The sequence below is a fragment of the Carcharhinus amblyrhynchos genome, chromosome 24, assembly GCF_965287045.1.
Source record: "Carcharhinus amblyrhynchos chromosome 24, sCarAmb.v2.hapA, whole genome shotgun sequence".
Taxonomy (NCBI): Eukaryota; Metazoa; Chordata; class Chondrichthyes; order Carcharhiniformes; family Carcharhinidae; genus Carcharhinus; species Carcharhinus amblyrhynchos.
Genome location: NC_137347.1, coordinates 16,317,666 through 16,335,576, shown reverse-complemented (window position 1 = coordinate 16,335,576; position 17,911 = coordinate 16,317,666). Strand labels below are relative to the sequence as shown.

Genomic DNA, 17,911 nt, shown 5'->3' with positions numbered 1-17,911 from the left:
TCAGCAGCAAGGGTATAATTATTTTGCACTCCTCTTCAACTGATGAAGTGTTACAGTTCATTCAGGGAGTCCAAGTTGCTGCGGCAACATGCACTCTCTTTTTTACATGCAGGCTGTGCTCTGGAGCTACGGATGGTGGTGGTTGAGACTCTAGTGTTCTCTCCATCACATACTGACCAGGGATCTCTCCCAATCTTATTGCTTCCCACTGGTATCTGTTGGAAGGGTTTTGCAGGTTGGTATTCAACCTGTTTAGCTGTGTTTTGACCGCACCTTCCTGGGTCACCAAGCCTACTGTAATGGGACTCGAATCCAGAGCTACTGGCTCAGATGTGGGGATGCCTCCCACTGCATCACAAGAACTTCCTCCGCTACAGGAATCCATTACAGGAAGAAAGCACCACTTCCCCACTTTCTTCAGTGTTCCATTTTGGAAATTTTTGTTTTTGCAGTGACTGTTCAGTTTCAATGTCTTGATGCACTAAAAAAAAGACAACACTGCACCTAAAACAAGAAACTATAGGCCAGTTATCCTCACATCAATCATAGGGAAAATGCTTGAATCCATTAATAAGAGGGTAGTAGTAGGACATTTTGAAAATAATAATACAATCAGGGTTTGTAAGGGGAAAGTTGTGTTTGACTAATACAGTTGAGGAAGTAACAAGCAAGGTGGGTAAAGGTGAACCAATGGATATGGTTTACTTAGATTTCCAAAAAGCATTTTATAAGGAGTCACATCAAAGGTTAGAATCATAGAATCCTACAGTGCAGAAGGAGGGCGTTCGGCCCATCAAGTCTACACTGACCACAATCCCACCCTAGCCCTATCCCCATAACCCCACGCATTTAACCTAGCTATTCCCCTGACACTAAGGGGCAATTTAGCATGGCCTATCAACATAACCCACACATCTCTATAGTGTGGGAGGAAACTGGAACACCTGGAGGAAACCCACGCTGACACAGAGAGAACGTGCAAACTCCACACAGATAGTGGCCCAAGTCGGGAATCGAACCTGGGTCTCTGGCACTGTGAGGCAACAGTGCTAATCACTGTGCCACCGTGCCACCCTTAAAATTTATTACATTCATGGTGTAGGGAACACATATTAGCACGTATAGAAGATTAGTTAGCTAACAGGGATAGATGGGCCACTTTCAGTTGGCTAGCTGTGACTAATGGAGTGTTACAGGAATGAGTGCTTTATCCTCAACGATTTACAATCGATATCCATGACTTGGGTGAAGGGACCAAATGTACTGCTGCTAAATTCACTGACAACACAAAGGCGGGTAGGAAAGTACGTTGCTTCGAGAGCATAAATAATTTGCAAAGTGATTCAGATAGGTTAAGTTGTGGAAAAAGATTTGGCAGATGCACGTTGGGAAATGTAAACTTGCCCACTTTGGCAGGAAAAATTAAAACAAAAATCAGTGAATTATTTAAATAGAAAGGGACCACAGAACCCTACGATACAGAGTAACCTGGGTGTCCTGCTATATAAATCACAAAAGGTTAGTATACAGGTACAGCAAGCAATGGAATGTTGGTATTTATTGCAAGGGGAATCAAGTATAAAACTAGGCAAGTGTTGCTGCAGCTGTTCAGGGCCATAGGAAGATCACATCCAAGACATTGTGCATAACTTTGCTCTTCTTACTTCAGAAAGGATATGACTGCAGTTGAAGCAGTTCAGAGAAGGTTCACTCGACGGATTCCTGGGATTCCTGATCTTACAAGAAGAGATTGAGCTGGTTAGGCCTTCACCCATTGGAATTGAGACAAATGGGAGGTGATCTTATTGAAACATTTAAGATCCTGAGGGGATTTGAAGTTGGACGTGGAGAGAATCTTTTCCCCTGTGGGGGGGGGGGTCAAGAACTAGGTGACATAGTGAGTAGCACTGCTGCTTCACAGCCCCAGGGACCCGGGTTCAACTGCTAGCTTGGGTCACTGTCTGTGCGGAGATTGCAGGTTCTCGCTGTATCTACGTGGGTTTCCTCCAGTACTTACATGGTTGACACTTTGCCATTATTTCTGACCACAAACTCGCTCCGAGTCTCTTCAAAGAGGACAAGACCATCCCGCCAATCACCTTGGCAAGAAGTTAAAACTGGGCATTAATCCTGTCCACCTATGAATATATTTCCAAGCCCCGGCCTGGAACAGGTATAGCGAATGCTGATGTTCTTGGCCACCTACCCTTGCAAGGTAGTCTCAAAGTATTCCAGTATCACAATAAAATCATTATGGCATTAAGTTTTTTAGACACATAACCAGTCTCGGTGAAGCAGATCAGGAACTGGATCATTTGAGATCCACACCTGTCCAAAGAGAGGTACAAAATATTTATAGAATGGGTAAATGAACCAATTTCCAAAGAACTGAAACTGTTCTTTATTCGCAAGACTGGATTGAGTTGTCAAAATGGCATCGTACTCTGGAGAGCAAGATTCGTCATTCCTGTACCAAGCACAGAGTTGCTCCTAACTGAATTACACAGCACTCACCCTGATGTCTCTAAGATGAAGGTATAAGATGAATGTTTACCAGGAGTTACATGTGGCAGCCTCGTATTGCTGCTGACATCGAGAAGCTAGTCAAACACTGTCAACAGTGCCAGTTGCAACAACATTTGCCTGCTACAGCCCCATTGCAGCCTTGGGAATAGCCTGGCTGACTATAGGTCATATAGATTATGTTGGTCCATTCCTGGGCACAACGAGTTTTCTCTTGATTGGTGCATACTCTAAATGATGGACATTTTCGAGGTGAAGTCACCTACATCGTTTGCTATCATCCAAACATAATGCCAATACTTTACAGCTCGCAGATTATCTAAAGTTATGGTAACAGACAATGGAACTGTATTCACAAGTGCTGAGTTTAAGAGCGTCACTGCCCTCAATAGTATCCAACCCATTAGAGCTGTGCCTTACCAGCCAGTATCAAATGGACTAAATGTTATGACTTTAATCAGGCAATTGAGGTGGGCCTGTTAGAATATGAACTCTCTGATTAAGAGCCAAATTGATGATGCAATCAGGGAGCCTCTTGCTTTGTATTTAACCAGGAGTATCAGTTCCTCTGGGACTCCTAGTGTAGACTGATAACTGAAAGCACTCTATGCTGTCGTCAGACTTGCAAATAAAAGGGTTTTCAATGAAGGGATTTCTGCCGTGGAGAATTTATTACACTAACCGAGAGAGTTGTCCAAACGTTCAGGTCTGGCCTGAAGAAACAGTCAGGAGGAAACTTAGCGACAAAATCTCACAATTCCTCCTTAGCTACATGTAACAACACGAGTTCCACCAGCAGAGCTGCTAATGACACATAAGTTTCAGGATGAGACTGAGCCTCGAGTTTGCAAATTTGCCAGGGAGGGTAGAAGCCAGCCAAAAATCAAGCCATGATTCACATATGATCATTTATCATACATGAAGTCATAAGTGGATCAAGTTGGATCCTTGAAATTATTGTCTCTAAGACCAGACGCCTTTCATATCAAATGGACATAGAGGGACAGATCATTCATAAATATGTGGACCACTTAAGAACATAAGAAATAGGAGCAGGAGTAGGCTATCTAGCCCTTCAAGCCTGCCCCGCCATTCAATAAGATCATGGCTGATCTGAAGTGGATCAGTTCCACTTTCCCGCTTTCTCCCCATAACCCTTAATTCCCTTGTCTATCAGAAACCTATCTACCCGTGACTTCAATATATTCAATGTGGTAGCCTCCACCACTTCAATGGGCAGAGAATTCCAGAGATTCATTACCCTTTGAGTGAAGAAGTTCCTCCTCAACTCTGTTCTAAACTCTCCCCCCCTTATTTTGAGGCTGTGCCCTCTAGTTCTGTTTTCCTTTCTAAGCGGAAAGAATCTCTCTACCTCTACCCTATCTAGCCCCTTCATTATCTTGTAAGTCTCTATAAGATCCCCCCTCAGCCTTCTAAACTCCAACAAATACAGGTCTGTTTAATTTCTCCACATAAGCTAACCCCTCATCTCCGGTATCAGGAGGAGGAAGGTATCTTGAGGAGGAAAGAGATGATCCAGCAGCCAGTGTTGCCATCAAGAAACATTTCCAAACCTATAAGTGCTGAAGTACTTGATCGACCTGTTTTAGACATAACTCATGTCTTTGTTGAAGCAAATAGTGATGGATCACCTGTGCCAGAAGAGGCACCTGTTATTGCAGTTCCTGTTAATGTCAATCCTGTGGAAGCATTCCAGACAACAGAATCATGACGCCCTACAAGAAACAGAAAGCTTCCTCAAAGACTCAAATTTATAAAACTGTCCAACTCATGCGCATAACATTTAGTTACTTAGGACCAAATGAATTATTGAAAATTGTACAAAGGACTTAAAGGGGGAGGGATGTAGTGATTGTCCCTCTGAGGGAAATACAACAGAGTAAACACATGGCCTGTGTGTCCAATCAGGGCTCAATGTGGAATCAGCCCCATGGTGAGAGAGTTCCCAAGGCAGAGACATGAGGCTACTTAATAATTTTAATTAATATCTTTTGTTTTCCCTAACAAAATTTGTGAAAGTGCATCTTTGCACTAACAGCACTGTGGGTGTACCTACACCACATGGATTGCAGTGATTCAAGAAGGCAGTTCATCATCACCATCTTGAGGTCTGTTTGGGATGGGCAATGATTGCTGGTCTAACCAGCCATATTCACACCCCACATATGAGCGAAACAAAAACCTTTCAGTCTCCACTCGCTGGCCAGGCTCTCAATCTGGTCAGCTGACAGGCAGGAATCTGTGATGATTTACTCAAATGAGATCCAGCCAGCGTCACCAGTTTTATCTCTACGTCATCACCTAAAAGATTTTTTATTAGTGTCATAAGTAGGCTTGTATTAACACTGCAATGAAGTTACTGTGAAAATCCCCGAGTTGCCACACTCCGGTGCCTGTTTGGGTACACTGAGGGAGAATTTAGCACAGCCAATGCACCTAATCAGCACGTCTTTCGGAAATGTGGGAAGAAACCCACGGGGAGAATATGCCGACTCCGCACAGACAGTGACCCAAGCCAGGAATCAAACCCAGATCCTTGAAGCTGTGAATCAGCAGTGCCAACCACTGTGCCACCATGCCACATGCCAATGCTTGCAAACTACCCCCTCCCACCCCCACACAGACACACGGACACACTCCCCATTTAGAGATAATTCCTGAATATTATTCATCTGATAATTTATTCCTGGTCCTCCAAGGATTTTCCCTCCGGTCTATCTATTTCTCTGATGGTCTCAAACAAATTGAACAAGGCAGACTAATAAAGACATTTGCAATAAAATAAAAATGGGACAAAGGAAGTTCTAATGGTGCCAAAGGTTTAGTCAGAACCCACACATAGAATCCTTACAGTCCAGAAGAAGGCCATTCAGCCCATTGAGTCTATACCAACCACAATCCCACCCAGGCCCTATTCCCATAACCCTTATTTACCCTGCCAATCCCCCTGACTCAAGGGTCAATTTAGCATGGCCAATCAACCTAACCCGCACATCTTTGAACTGCAGGAGGAAACCAGAGCACCCGGGAAGAAACCTAAACAGACACAAGGAGAACGTGTGAACTCTACACAGACAGTGACCCGAGGCCAGAATTGAACCAGGGTTCCCGGCAATGTGAGGCAGCAGTGATAACCACTGTGCCACTGGTGTCTGAATTGAATGGTCTGTGTCCTCTCTCTGGCATGAGAGCTAACCTATCAAGTAGGCTAATGCGTCAAACTAATTTAGGCCAGCCAGTAAAAGTGACTCATGTCTGACTCCACAACAGCTACAAGTTCAGAAGTATTCGTAGATTCGGGAGCGTACTGCATTTAGAAGCTTATTCAAGCAGCTTCAAGATTCTAAGTGAAAAATGACTCCCTGATAAGCAGTCCGACAAAATTATGTACTTCTTGAAGAGAAATTTTCTCAGCTATCCAATATCACACCCGCTTCAAGGGTTGACGGTTGTGAATCTGGCTGCTGCTCTGATGCTAAACGAATGCTTTGCCTGACTTGTGGATCCCAAGCACATATTCGATGCCCTGCGTGAATGAATACATTCAGGAGCTTCTGATCAAATCGACTGGAGGTGACTTTAAATATCGCTGCCTGCATGGTAGCCTGGCAGCTAAGAAACCCTGCTAATTATCTCTCACGCACCTTCAAACAGCAAGCACATCTCCAGCAGGAAATTAATTACTATTATTAACCACACCAGGTTAAGTGCACACGCATGGAGTGACACCAATTCACACCTATGATTTCTAATAATGTCAAGGATAGCAACAGGAGATTATGCTTACCCTCTGAGTGGGGAAAGATTAAAAAGGGACAGGATTTTTTTTATTTTGCAAATAAGATACAAGCTTTCCTGAACGCTTCAACAGTATTACATTGTCTGGAGCAGGGAGATCACAGGTTTAAAACCCTGCGCTCACCTCCGTTGGCTGATCTCAGCACCTTCAATGGAGGTGGTCTTGCGGACAGGTAATAACAAGCAATGACTGAGCAGAACAGCCAGAGCAGTTTGAACTCTGTAATCTAATGTATTTTTAAACAGTTAATTGTCAGTAATGCTATGCCACTATTCCTGCGAGTGCTCATGTCAATTAGCCTATCAACAATTAACCCGCCTAATGTTTGTCTATCAATTAGTGAGGTTAAAGGGAGAGTTTCATCTTCGCAGAATACTGCATTCTGCAATATATGCTATATTATTCCCCTTATAAAACATCAACCAACTTTACCGCACACAATGTCAGGGAAATTCCACTGAAGTAGATGTCTAAGCAATAGCTCACACACTATGTGTTGCGTCCTAGCACTTGATAGAACTTATTCCTTGCTGTGAACACTAAGGGATGTCTCTGGCCAGCTCCAGGTTACAAAGTGGGGCCAGGTGAAGTTGGCACGGAATTCTCAATTCAGTGGAAGGAAATATTTTTCCCACTTTGAGGCAGCGCTCCGTGTGTGTCCTGGCCTCAATGGAACTGGTAACATTATGCCAATGCGTTACGATAGGTGGCACAAACAATTCCCCACGGCATGTTGTCGCACAGCTCACTGTTGGCTGGCAGTGTGTTCTCTTTGCCTGTGTCTGCTGCTGGGCTTTCACCATTGCAAGCAAGCTATTAGTCTGTGGCTCAACACGCGTATTCTTGTTATCTGATACCAATCTGAGCTTCAGACACATTTTACTCAATTTATTGAACCGGCCATTGACCGTGGTAGATTTGGAGAGCCAAGTCAAGAGGAAGAAGAGGCTAGGTGCACCTCAGGTGACTGGAGGTCACTAACAAGCAGCCCAGCATCTGATGTGACCCAGTCACAATTAGCTGGGCAAGTCTAAAAACCCTCGTCTCACCAACAATAGGGAGACAACCGTTGATTTATGTCATCTGCTGGAGTCTGACTTGTAGATTACACATAACGGTGAGGCAATAATCTAGTGGTATTATTGCTAGACTATTCATCCAGAAACTCAGCTAATATTCGAACCCCGCCATGGCAAATGGTGGAATTTGAGTTTAATTTTTAAAAAAATTTGGTATTAAGAATCTACTGATGACCATGAAACCATTGTCAAAAAAAAAACCCATCTGGTTCACCAATGTCCTTTAGGGAAGGAAATCTGCTGTCCTTAACTGGTCTGGCCTACTCCAGATTCACAGCAATGTGGCTGATTCTCAACTGCCCTTGGGCAACTAGCTAGATGGGTGGAGAATTGGCTTGGCCATAGAAGACAGAGGGTAGCAGTGGAAGGGTCTTTTTCCGCTGGAGGTCTGTGACTAGTGGTGTTCCGCGGGGCTCTGTACTGGGACCTCTGTTGTTTTGTGCTATGTATAAATGATTTGGAAGAAGGTGTAACTAGTGTGATCAGTAAGTTTGCGAACGACACAAAGATGGCTGGACTTGTGGATAGCGATGAACATTGTCAGAGAGTACAGCAGGATATAGCTAGGCTGGAAAATTAGGCAGAGAAATGGCAAATGGAATTTAATCCAGATAAATGCGAAGTGATGCATTTTGGTAGAACTAATGTAGGGGGGAGCTATACAATAAATGGCAGAACCATCTCGAGTATAGACACTCAGAGGGACCTGGGTGTGCAGGTCCACAGATCCTTAAAGGTGGCAACACAGGTGGAGAAGGTGGTGAAGAAGGCATATGGTATGCTTGCCTTTATAGGATGGGGCATAGAGTATAAAAGTTGGTGTATGATGTTGCAGCTATATAGAACATTGGTTAGGCCACATTTGGAATACTGCGTCCAGTTCTGGTTGCCACACTACCAGAAGGACGTGGAGGCTTTGGAGAGAGTACAGAAAAAGGTTTACCAGGATGTTGCCTTGTATGGTGGGTCTTAGCTATGAGGGGAGATTGGGTAAACTGGGGTTGCTCTCCCTGGAAAGACGGAGGATGAGGGGCGACCTAATAGAGGTGTATAAAATTATGAAGGGCATAGATAGGGTGAACAGTGGGAAACTTTTTCCCAGGTCAGAGGTGACAAACACAAGAGGTCACAGGTTCAAGGTGAGGGGGGACAAGGTTTAACACAGATATCAGAGGGATGTATTTTACTCAGAGGGTGGTGGGGGCCTGGAATGCACTGCCAAGCAAGGTGGTAGAGGTGGACACGCTGGGATTGTTTAAGACTTATCTGGATAGCCGCATGAACAAACTGTGAATGGAGGGATACAAACAAATGGTCTAGTTGGAAGCATGAGCGGTGCAGGCTTGGAGGGCCAAAGGGCCTGTTTCCTGTGCTGTATTGTTCTTTGTTTTTTTGCAATAAGAGCTGGCCAGACAGCGATGCCCATGTCCCAACGAATAAAAAAAAATACAAAGATAGTGCTGCCTACTGTGGACTAACACAGCAGCATGTGACCTTACCAGCACAGTCCAAGTCCCCTCCACTGATCATTCACATCTGGAAAACCACATCTGGAATACCGGCTGGAATTTTACGAGAAAATGTCCAGCTGGTGTGAAAATGGGAGAGTTGCTGATCCATTTTTGGGGCAAGTTTTTACTCTCAATCATATGCATATAGTGCTTGGAAAAAACCGGGCTAGACTGTTCCTCGCTACTAGAGGCAGTGGGCGGGGCTTAACAATCCAAAGTGTATAGCGGGCCCCCCTCTCCCACTGATCTCCGGCAGAGTGCGCAGCGGCTCCCCCTGCCTTCCCACTGGGCCGCCGCAAGTTGGGCTTGCCCCTTCAGGCCCCAGCCTGTCAGGCCCCTTCAGGCCCCACATCTTCTAGGCCCTATTCCCTTCAGGTTACACCAGTGGGCATTGCCAAGGTGCTACCCTGGGACTGCCCAAGGGCATTCCCCCCCCCCCCCCCCCCCCCACCATCTTGCCCTCAATCTCCCCAAGGATCCTCGATGGTCTCCAATTCTACCAGCGAGGGCCACACGACTATTCCCGGTTCACGGGGAGCAGGTGCTTTCCTCGCCAGAGGGAACCTCTCCCAGTGAAGCCGTAAGCACAAGTGAGGCAGGAACTTCAGCGCCGGGCTCACTAAATGCATGCAAATGACACATTTCAATAAATGTAAATAATTTATTCAGCCTCTCACTGGAAACGAGAGGCTGACCGTACTGGAAATCCAGCGAGAGCCAACAAATCGGGCGCAATTCTGATTTTGCTTTGCCCATCGATGGGTGGAGCAAACTGGAAAATCGCAGCCTCTGTAGACAGGTTTGGTCTCCTTAATTCAGGAAGGATATACTTACCTCAGTGAGGATACAACCATGGTTCACTAGATTGATCCCTGGAATAAGACGACTATCCTATGAGGAAGACGATGGAATAGAATGGATCGATGTTCTCTGATGTTTAGAGGAATGAGACGTGATTTCATTTCAAGTCATAAAGTTCTTACAGGGTTTGACAGGACAGGTACTGAGTGATAGTTTCCCTTGACTAAGGTATCTAAAACTAACAGCAATAATGTCAGGGTAAGGAGTCAGGCATTCAGGACTGAGATGGGGAAAAATAAAGGGCACCAGGCGATAACACTGTGGCACACAAAAAGGATCTTGCCTCACCCAGTGTCAGTTGGTCTTTGACCATTATAACAGAACTGGGTAGGTGAATTTAAGGCACTCCTACAGCAGCCACAAAGTGTGCGGGTGTCCTGTACACCACAACTGTTCAAGAGAAGAGGCAGAAGGAGAGAAACAGAGCAACACATTTCTCTTCATCAGAAATCCAGAGCAAAGCAAAATCACAATGAACCTTTCACCTTTGTCCAAATTCTGCTGCAGCGAAAGATTGCGATCTTAAAGCATCACTCCCATGTCTGGACACATAGAAGGAACGCAACACCACCACCCCAAAATGGTGTCAAAGGTTATCTCCAGTGGCCATCTGTGCAGTCTGCACGTTCTCCCCGTCTGCGTGGTTTTCCTCAGAGTGTTCCGGTTTCCTCCCAAAGATGTGTAAGTTAGGTTGATTGGCCATGCTCAATTGCCCCTTAGAATCAGAGAGATTAGCAGTTCGATTACGGGGATAGGGCCCGGGTAGGATTGTTGATGGTGCAGGTTTGATGGGCTGAATGGCCTCTTTCTGCAATGTAGGGATTCTATGATCTGCTGGGGGGGGGATGACGGGGGAGAGAGTGCATTACTTTATCATCTGGCGGGGAAATTGTTGCAGTCAGGGTTAGAGACAAGCCTACAGGTTTGCCTAAGGAGGAGGAAAAGAAAGAGTGTAAGTGGAGAAAGGAAAAGTGGCTGAAGATGGTGCAGACAATGGGGCTTAAATATCAAGGAACTACAACTAAGACTTGTTCTTTGAAGAGTCACGCAGTCCTGCCTGTAGCACACTGCACATGGAATAACGGTGTCCAGAACGGGTCCTGTCTTGCTTTCATCTCTGTGGGTCTCCCCACAATCACATCTTTCTTCTCCACCTAAAACTCCCCACAAATCTGTCACTGCCTCGAGCTTTGCTTGATGCACAAGGCAAGCTTTTTACACACAGGGGATGGTGGGTACCTGGAACTCACTGCCGGGGGAGGTATTGGAAGCAGATATGGTGGTGATTTTTAAGAGGCGTCTTGACAAATACATGTATAGGATGGGAATAGAGGGACATCGTTCCCGGAAGGGGAGAGGGTTTTAATTCAGACAGGCAGAATGGTCAGTGCAGGCTTGGAGGAACAGGCCGAAGGGCCTGTTCCTGAGCTGTAATTCTCTTTGTTCTCAATCCTGGTCTGTGTTGGGCCGTTTATCACTCATTCCCTCAAAATTCCATTTCAGTGGAAGGAGCAAGTCCGTTTCTCTGAAATCACAGAATAAAATCCCTACGGTGCAGAAGGCAATTTGGCCCATCAAGTCTGTACCGACCACAATCCCCACCCAGGCTCTATTCTCACAACCCAACATATTTACCCTCTAATCCCCCTGCCAATAGGGTCCATTTAACACAGCCAATCAACTTAACCCGCACATCTTTGGACTGCGGGAGGAAACCGGAGCAGCCGGAGGAAACCCACGCCGACACGGGGAGAACGTGCAGACTCCACACAGGCAGTGAGCCGAGGCTGGAACTGAATTTGGGTCCCTGGCCCTGGGAGGCCGCAGTGTTAACCACTGTGCTGCCCCACGGGACGTCCCATATCTGCTGGGTCATGAGACGGCCCTGCCCATTGCTGCCAACACCGCAGCATCGGCCCCTGGTCAGCTGCTGCTCTTCCCTAGCCCTCACCACTCACAGGCATGGACAATAATCTATCAAATTCAGACACTTTCAGAATCCACTGTACTGTGCAGCCGCATAGATCCGCACTTAAAGATGCTTTACAGACTCCAAAGCCATTCGATAACAAAAGGGAAGGAAAGATTTGTACTTTGTTTCCCCCTCTCGATTAGTATTGATGTGTAATTAATTATTGTTTTAAGTCTTCAACCTGGAATTTCCTTCCAACTCTGATTTACTTTTGCTTTTGGAGCCACCTTGTGGTCCATTCTGGAACGGCAGCGTGTCCCAGCTTCAAGAATATCGCGCAATGGGAGTCCATTAATCATTCTGTCACGGGCAGACACAGGCTGAGAGGACAAGCCACGGATAAAAGAGAGGAGCACAAACAGAACTGACATGGATTTAATCCCGAGCCGAAATACTTTAATTCCATAATCTAATCTCAAATTTGACAGGATGAAGAACATAAGAACATAAGAAATAGGAGCAGAAGTAGGCCATCTAGCCCTTCGAGCCTGCCCCGCCATTCAATAAGATCATGGCTGATCTGTCGCTGCTCAGTTCCACTTTCCCGCTTTCTCCCCATAACCCTTAATCCCCTCTCTTATCAAAAACCCATCAACCCGCGTCTTAAAAATATTTAGCGAGGCAGCCTCCACCACTTCAACGGGCAGAGAATTCCAGAGATTCACCACCCTTTGAGTGAAGAAGTTCCTCCTCAACTCCGTCCTAAACCGCCCCCCTTTTATCTTGAGGCTGTGCCCCCTAGTCCTACTGTCTTTTTTGAGCGGGAAGTCTCTCCACCTCTATCCTATCCATCCCATTCATCATCTTATACGTCTCAATGAGATCTCCCCTCATTCTTCTAAACTCTAACAAGCACAAGCCCAGGAAAACTTTAAAATCTTAACCCACCATGTTCTGGGTTGCCAACATAAGCTGGGTACATTGCAAGAGATGGTGGCAGAAGTGACATTAGAGAGTCCTGAAGGTATGGCGCAAGTGAGTGGGCCTGTCTGGAGGGTGGGCAAAGTCCAAATCCTCAAACACTAGCCGGACGGGATGGGTTTTTTAACGCATATGAATGAACAAAATAATTTTGTATCTTTGTCCATCTTAGAATTCCTACAGTGCAGACGGAAGCCATTCAGCCCAACGAGTCTGCACCAATTCTCTTATAGACCATCTATGTCCTTCTGAGGTTCCACACTGAGCTCCTCACAATGTGCAGTGCTTCAAGTTTTGTGTCATCTGCACGCTTTGAAATTGTCTCCTGCACAACTGATATCTAAATCTTATGAAGGAAAGGCAAAGTTTCCATTACCAACCTGGAGGAAGAGACAGGAGGAGCAATGGGGATAGGGAATTTGTTAGTTAGGAGGGACAGACAGGTAGCTCTGTGACCGTAAACACAACTCCAGGATGGTATGCTGTCTCCATTGAGTCAGGATCAAGGACCAAGCGGGACATTGTTCTGGGGAGGGTGAATGGCGAGAGGTAGTGGTCCACGTTGGTATCAATTTAGACAGAAAGCAGGACGCAGTCTGACATTTAAAATTCAGGGAGACAACTAGAAAGTTAGCAAGCAGGGCCTCAACTGACGTAATCTCCCACTGCCATGTGTGAGCGAGTAAAGAAATAGGAGGAAATGGCAGAATGTGTGACTGGAAAACTGATGCAAGAGGAAAAGTTTGCGATTCCTGGCACACTGGGGCTGGCTCTGGAGAAGATGGCACCTGTAGAAGCTGGGCGCATCGCACCTGAACAGATTTGGAAATCAGTTTCTTCAGGATGTGTTGCTGGTGCTGATGGGAAAGACACAAGCTAACTCAGCAGAGGTGTGGGAATTGGGAGAGTATATTAGAAAGGGATACCAGGGTGCACAAAATACCGGGCGGGACAGATAGGATAATAGTAAATTAACAGGCGGGGTGAGAGTAAGGGAGAAAGCAATGGAGTCTAAATCAGGGTTACTAAGCACGTATGTGAATGCACAAAGTATAGTGAATAAGATTGGGGAGTTTTAGGTACAGACTGCCATGCGGAAATATGATGTTGTGGCGATAAAGAGACTTGGCTCAAGGAACAGCAGGACTGAATGTTAAATATTCCGGGGTACAAGGTGCTCAGAAAGGATAAGAAAGGAAGGGCAGGAGGAGGGGAGCTGTATTGGGAAAGGAGAGCATTGCAGTACTGGACAAAGAGGATGTCCCACAGGGTTCAAGGACAGAATCAGTTTAGGTAGAGCTAAGGAACAGGAAAAGCGCAAACACATTGCTCAATGCAGTAGATAAACCTGCGACCAGTGAGAAGGATGTAGAGGAGTAAACCTGCAGGGGAATTTCAGAAATGCAAACACTATAAAAGTAGCCCAGAGATCGAGTGTAATACTTTGGGGGGGAGGGGTTCAAATCCCACCATGGCAGACGGTGAAATCTGAATAAAAATTTGGAATTAAAAGTCTAACGGCGACTATGGGTGGGATCTTACGGCCTTGTTCGAGTGAGACCAGAAATTCCCATGATCAACGGACGTTTCCGTTGTCTGCCCCTCACCCGCTCTGATTCCGTGGCGGGCGAGGTGACAGATTTCAGCACATGAAACCACTGTTGATTTTCGTAAATACCCTTCTGGTTCCGTTAGGGAAGGAAATCTGCCATCCTTACCTGACCTGGCCCACATATGACTACAGCCCCACAGTAACCTAGCTGACTTCTCAAATATACCAGCAAGCTATTCAGTTCAAGGACTATTAAGGATGGGCAATAATCCAGTGACGTCCACATCGCAACAATTTTCTTTTAATTCTCAACAAGTTCTTGCTTAAAAGCTGCCTTTCTAACACCTTCCAGTTCTGATGAAAGGTCATCAATTATGCTCCCAGTGTTTCCACAACTTCCTAGTTTTTCTTTCAGATTTGCAGTATTTGGCTGTTATACGATAATGAAGCCCCTTTTTTGCCAGTGATTAATCATCATCATCATCATCATCCCCCCCGCCACCCCCCCGCCCCACCCTCCTCAATTGCATAGAATCAATACTGGCTTCAAACTCCAGGAGGGTTCAGTATGGGATTGTGCCACCCAGGTAGGATGCAGTAAAACAGACCAGAAAAGCCCCAGTCCCAATCTTCAGTATGTGCTACGTTAACTAAGCTAAACCAAAGTGGCAGTAAAGTCATGTCAACTGGACCCAGTGCCCCAGACTGAGAGGGTGCCCTCATTGACACAATGATTAAGTGCTCACCCAATTCACAGTCACAGATTGCCTTTCAAGCAACTCCCAAATATAAGCAGAGAAACCAGACTATTGTGTCAGAGTGAGGGAGCTTCAGAAAGTTGACTGAGAGGTGAAGTTGGAGGTCTTGAGAAAATCCTTAAACAATTAAAGTGGTAGGGTGGAGGTAAGAAATAGAAAAGTAAGTGAGGCGGGAACATTCCAGAGAGCAGGTCCCAACATGGGAAAAGGGAAAAATAGATACAAAGACCAGACTCAGGATTGGCACAGTCCAGAGATGTCCAGGGTGGCACAGTGGTTAGCACTGCTGCCTCACATCGCCAGGGGCCTGGGTTCGACTCCCGGCTTGTGTCACTGTCTGTGTGGCATTTGCACATTCTCCCCGTGTCTGCGCGGGTTTCCTCCGGGTGCTCCGGTTTCCTCCCACAGTCCAAAGACGTGTACATTAGATTGAGTGGACATGCTAAATTGCTCTGTGTCCCGGGATGCGCAGTTTAAAGGGATTAGTTGGGTAAGTATGTGGGTTATGGGGATAGGGTCTGGGTGGGATTGTTGTTGGTGCAGACTCGATGGACCAAATGGCCTCCTTCTGCAATGTAGTGTTTCTGTTTCTATGCATTGGGTGGAGGCGACTGCAGAGAAAGGGTGAGGAAAGGGCACTGGCAGGATTTAAAGACAAGGACCAGGTTTCAAATTCAATTTATTGGCTGACTGCAAATCAATGTGGATCAGAGCAGATAGTGAAGAATAACAACTAGGGTGAAGCTATGACCTCTCACAGCTCTACGCTTCAGCACACGTTGCTGTCTTCAGGAAAAATTATAGCCTTTAATCCTGGCTGTGTGTGCTTTAATGCCACGTATCCATTATGTGACCCAACTATCCAATACTTTGTACATAGAACATCTCTTAAATGCACAGTACGTGATCCAGAATATTTAAAACAACAAACCAACTAGTTGATTAAGTGTATAGATTATGAATTAATGCAATTGTTACCCTACATTTTAACACAGTCTCACACAGACTGTATATATACATCAGTCAGGAATGGCTTTGTGCTGTTATAGTGCGCCATCTTCTGATTTTCATAACTTACCATGGCCACTGTGATTTTTACCTACAGTCAGTGAGATTTTCAATTACTGGTGCACTTTATGACAAGGATCACTAGTTAATAACCAAAAGTGGAAACCCTGGTCGATTCACTGCCTGCCCCCTTCTCCTGACAGTACTGCAACGCGTGACTGAAGTCCAGTGGAAAGAACCAGTTGGGGAAGTGAGCATCAGGAAGTTAGAGCAAAAATAGGAAAGCCTGAGGTTGCAGTCTCGGGGTTTCTTCAGCAATTTGTCCATTTTCAAAAGTGCTGCCCGTGTCAATCAGCTTCCAGTTCTGAACAAGGATATTCCGAGTTAAAGTTTCAGCTTGATCACTTCCAGCACCTTTCCCTGTCCAAGTGCATCGTACATTTATAAACCAATAAAATGCACTCATTACTTTTCCACCCTAGCCAGTGCCCACCTCCTCTCCCAGTGAAACCATCAGCAATGGCACAAGTATTGATTTCTCTACTCAACTACACCACTCTACGTCTCATCTGGGGGTGGTAAAGTGGTTAGCACTTTTGCCTCACAAGTCCAGGGACCCGGGTTCGATTCCCTGTTTGGGTCACTGTCTGTGCAGAATCTGCGCATTCTCCCCGTGTCTGCGTGGGTTTCCTCCGGTTTCCTCCCACAGTCTGAAAGATGTGCTGTTTAGGTACATTGGCCATGCTAAATTCTCTCTCAGTGTACCCAAACAGGTGCCGGAGTGTGACGACTACAGGATTTTCACAGTAACTTCATTGTGATGTTAATGTAAGCCTATATGTGACACTAATAAATAAATACCCTCTGTTTAATCCACCTGACCTGAAACACCAATTCTGTTCCTCTCTCTAGAGGTGTTGTCAGGCCTGCTGATGAATTCTGGTATTTTTTGGATTTATTTCAGATTTCCAGCACCCCACAGTGCTTTGCTTTCGATGTTGGAAACATTCTGTCCCATCTCCAGACTGACTAGTTCACCCTCTGAAACCTTCAAAACGATCCTCTAGTATTCTGAAAAGCTCCTTCAAACTGTGTAGACATGGGGTTGGGGTGTGTGTGTGTGTGTGTGTGTGTGTGTGTGTGTGTGTGTGTGTGTGTGTACCCTTAAACTGAGTGCCTTACTAACTCATTTCTGGGGCAGTTAAGAGTCAACTATGTTGCTATGGATCTGGAGTCACATGTAGGCCTAACCAGGTAAGGATGGCAGATTCCCTTTCCTAAAAGGGACAAAAAAAAAGCAAATTGTTTTTTTCCAACAATCAATGAGAGCTTCATGGTCAATATTACAGAGACTAGATATTCCAGATTATAACTGAATTTAAAATTCCACCAGTGGGATTTGAACCCATGTCCCCAGAGCATTAGCTTGGGCCTCTGGATAACTGGTTCAGTGACATTAGTACCATCCTGCCCCATCTGGGCTAGAGAATAAGCCTTTGTCTGGTTGGAGGAATAATGACTTGGGCCATCATCCTCTGGCTTAAACAGAGGTCGTAAGGAATGTCGGGAGAATGTTGATGAGTGTTAGTGAAAGTCAATCTGCGCCATGAATAAGAGTTTCAGCAGGCAAGCTGGAGATGGGACACAGGAAAGGGTTATCAGTGACAATCGTCAGAAAGTTGGAAGCGAACAGGATTAAATGCTGGACATCATGAATGGCAATTTCAAACAAATAGTCTTACGGACATGAGGGAAGACAAGGAGCCTATAAATTCACGGTTACAGGCTGTCAAAGCCACCAGCAGATAGTACAGAGGCTGGGGTTTTCCAGCCCCGCCGTGGAGATGTGGTGGGCCAGCCAAATTGTCCAAAAGACCCTGGCAGCGGAATGGGCTGGAAAATCCCA

The 17,911-nt window shown here is 45.7% G+C and overlaps 1 protein-coding gene across 2 annotated transcripts in view; it reads right to left on the bottom strand.

Moving 5' to 3' along the window:
- The window catches only part of LOC145357966 (transmembrane protein 35B-like), a 56,627-nt gene that overhangs the window by 19,332 nt on the left and 19,384 nt on the right, over positions 1–17,911 (bottom strand). The window lies entirely within an intron of this gene.